Raw genomic sequence first — 3,414 nt, 5'->3', positions numbered from 1 at the left:
TAAATATTTACATAAGTGTAGTGCAAAAAATCCCTATGTAATTTCAATTTATTTTACCTCAATTTACTCGAACTCGCATACGGCCTATATAGTTCTGACTTATTGCAACATTAGCAACATTAGTACAGGAAATAATTTCGTGGCCTAGAAAATAAACAAAAACGTATAGGATATTTTTAGTATGAATTAAAAGACAAGGTCTTAAGAAAACATCAATCAAAAAATTCTCCAGTCAAAAAATTCTCTACACCTTTAACATAGTTTCTTTGAAATAATTAAATCATATACCAAATTTTAATTCATATTTTGATTATTAATATTTTCTTATACCTTAAATAAATCAAATTTAGTAATTATAATTCTAACGATTGATAGTTCCCATTAGAGGCCAAATGTATTAAAACAGTAAGTAACAGAAGTAAAACTCTTTAATAAAAAATTAAAGAGTTTTAATTTTATAATATAAAATATTTGTAATATAAAACATTTTATATCAATATATAAAATTTTATTTTTTATTAAATAATTTAATATAAATAAGATAAGATGTAATTTTATGTTTTAAATGAAACGCTTGAGATACTCAGTGCCACCCAATACAATTCTAAATGCTTTGCAAAACGATTGAATATTGTATATATGAACTATAGTTATCTGTCTTACAAACATTAAAAAATGTTCGCTCGTTCAAGGATATATGTATATTGTTTGGTATTATACATCAATTCTGATGTATCTAAATTTATAACACCTTCAATCGGAATCAATTCAATTCTCAGAATTGCAGAATACTGCCGTGGGAATTCAGTTTCTATTCCGCTTACATTCGCAGATCGTACTAAATTTACAATTTAAAAAGTGCCCTATGAGAACCTCTCAGGGAACAGATAGTTATTTGTAAACATATTCTGTTATAACATATCTTGCAATAATAATATTATTACTTAATAGTAATATTATTACTTTTCAAAACATAAATAAAACTTTTAGACAAAATTTATTGCAATGATGCAATAATTTATTTATTTAAATTATTTTAGTAAATTAAAAATCAATTAAAAACACATTCTATCTACAAATTCGTGATTAATTTGTATAAAAATTAAATAAATTTATTATTTCGTAACTACGATATCTATTCGTAATTAATTTGATTAATTATATAAAAAATTTTAATAATGCATTTTAAGGGTTGAATTGTTGTTTATTTAATTTCTTTACTGAAATGACAGAAACTTTGAAACGAAATTCCAAAATAATTATTGCTTATACATTAAGGACCGAAAAGCTTTCGGAAATTCTCATTTAAAATTCGCGCGCTGTATATTTTCCGATATTTTAAGTTTATGTAGTTTGGCAGCACTGTCCTTAATTACTATGCCAAAAATGAGCGCGATCTGTCAGACAGTTCGTTTACGGCAGCTGTTGAAACCAGTTCACCTCAGTAGGGCGTTGCGAAAAAAACAATGGAAAAAAATATTGAACAAAGAGTTTGCATCAAATTTTGTGTTTCGAACGAAATTTCGTGTGCAGAATCGTTGCGAATGCTACAAAAGGCTTATGGGGAATCAGTTTTATCGAAAACTCAAGTTTATGAGTGGTACAAAGCCTTCCAGGACGGTCGTACGACCGTCGAAGACATTTCGCAACGCACTACTGAGGTGAACTGGTTTCAACAGCTGCCGTAAACGAACTGTCTGACAGATCGAGCTCATTTTTGGCATAGTAATTAAGGACAGTGCTGCCAAACTACATAAACTTAAAATATCGAAAAATATACAGCGCGCGAATTTTAAATGAGAATTTCCGAAAACTTTTCAGTCTTAATGTATCACTGAGAATATTTTCATCATTGCGATTTGATCACCAGTGAAAATGCAATTTAAAATTTATTTATTTTTACATAAAATTTATTTAACAATAACCAATGAATGTTAAAAATCATTTAAAATTATATAATCATTGAATGATTTAATTTATTATTTTACATAAATCAAAACACTTAGTTCTTATTAATAACTTACAACGTAGTTTGAATTTAGGAAGTGAATTAAATAAATAGTGCATATATTCATAGAGCTATTTTAACCCGTTGTATAAAATAATTATTATTACTGCAACTAACAAAATAGTATTTGCGGTTAAAATACAGATGACGTTTTCGATTGGTAAATATGGATTAATCTAGAATTGCCCTCGATCTGTCCAGTTTTGTTGTCCAATTAAACATTATTACAGTAATCAAACATTTTTGTAGTAGTTTTAGTGGATATATAAATTTTTCTTAAATACATATATCGAATCAAATCACACTTTTTTTGTCAAGTCATATAAAACAATTACGAATTTTAGAGTAATCTTGCTACTCTGGTGAAATATATAGAGTGTTATAAATTAAACTCAAGTGTTATATATTTCGCTCGAGATTTATCAATCGAAAATGAAAATTGCACTAAAAGTAAATCTCGATTAAAAAAGCTTCGTAGAATTACCAATCAAAAACGGCATATGTGATTATCCCAGCCCTGACGTTCCGGTATTAAAACACGAAAAGGACGATCAAGCTATACTTTTGATTTGATTAAGTCCGATATGTATGTTCAGTACATGTTAATGTGTAGAAGTTTTCTGCTAATTTTCCAAAATTAAGTTTTGATTTTATATCAACACAGTCCCTGCTTCAGTATACAGATGGGTTTGGTGACTTCGCCCTGGATAAACGTGATAGAATACGAAATTATTGTAAAATTTTTTTAGTATTATTTTAATATCTATAAGAGCAATTTTATTGGTTTTAATTCTTATACTTCATTTGAAGTTTTATTTATAATTTTTATTTCCTATAACAAAAAATTTATTTCGAATTGAAAAAGGAGTGAGAAAGTTTCAGATAGAAAAATAATTTTTAATCAAGTGAAATTCTTTAGCCGATTTCAGATATTGCCAAATATCCATTATCATCATCCTCTTTGGAAATAATCGTTGCTTTCTTTATACATATATAATTGGACTGTAAAAGTTTTATTTGAAATTAAAGAAAAATGTTGTTTCTTTTTCGTAATCAATATGATCAATATGAAAACATTTTTCGTAATCAATATGAAAACATTAAACGCAATCTATACCTTAAAATTTTATTGACAACGGCTTCAAGTTACACAATCTCATATTTTAATATAATTAACGCTTCTTCAGGAAGAGCTCATATGTAAGTGCACTGAAGCATTGACCATTTTCAAACAAAACAAATTTGTTCACATCTTAATAATGCCTTGAGATACAAATGTATATAACTATTTCATTTCATAAAATGCCAGATGTAACACGCCGCTGAGGGACTATTAGAACTAAATACTCAAATATTTGTATATCAATGCATATGTTTAAAAGTGAACTCATAAATTCACAAGTCAA

This window comes from Teleopsis dalmanni, chromosome 2, assembly GCF_002237135.1.
Source record: "Teleopsis dalmanni isolate 2A chromosome 2, ASM223713v2, whole genome shotgun sequence".
NCBI lineage: Eukaryota > Metazoa > Arthropoda > Insecta > Diptera > Diopsidae > Teleopsis > Teleopsis dalmanni.
Note: the sequence above shows the minus strand (reverse complement) of the source record.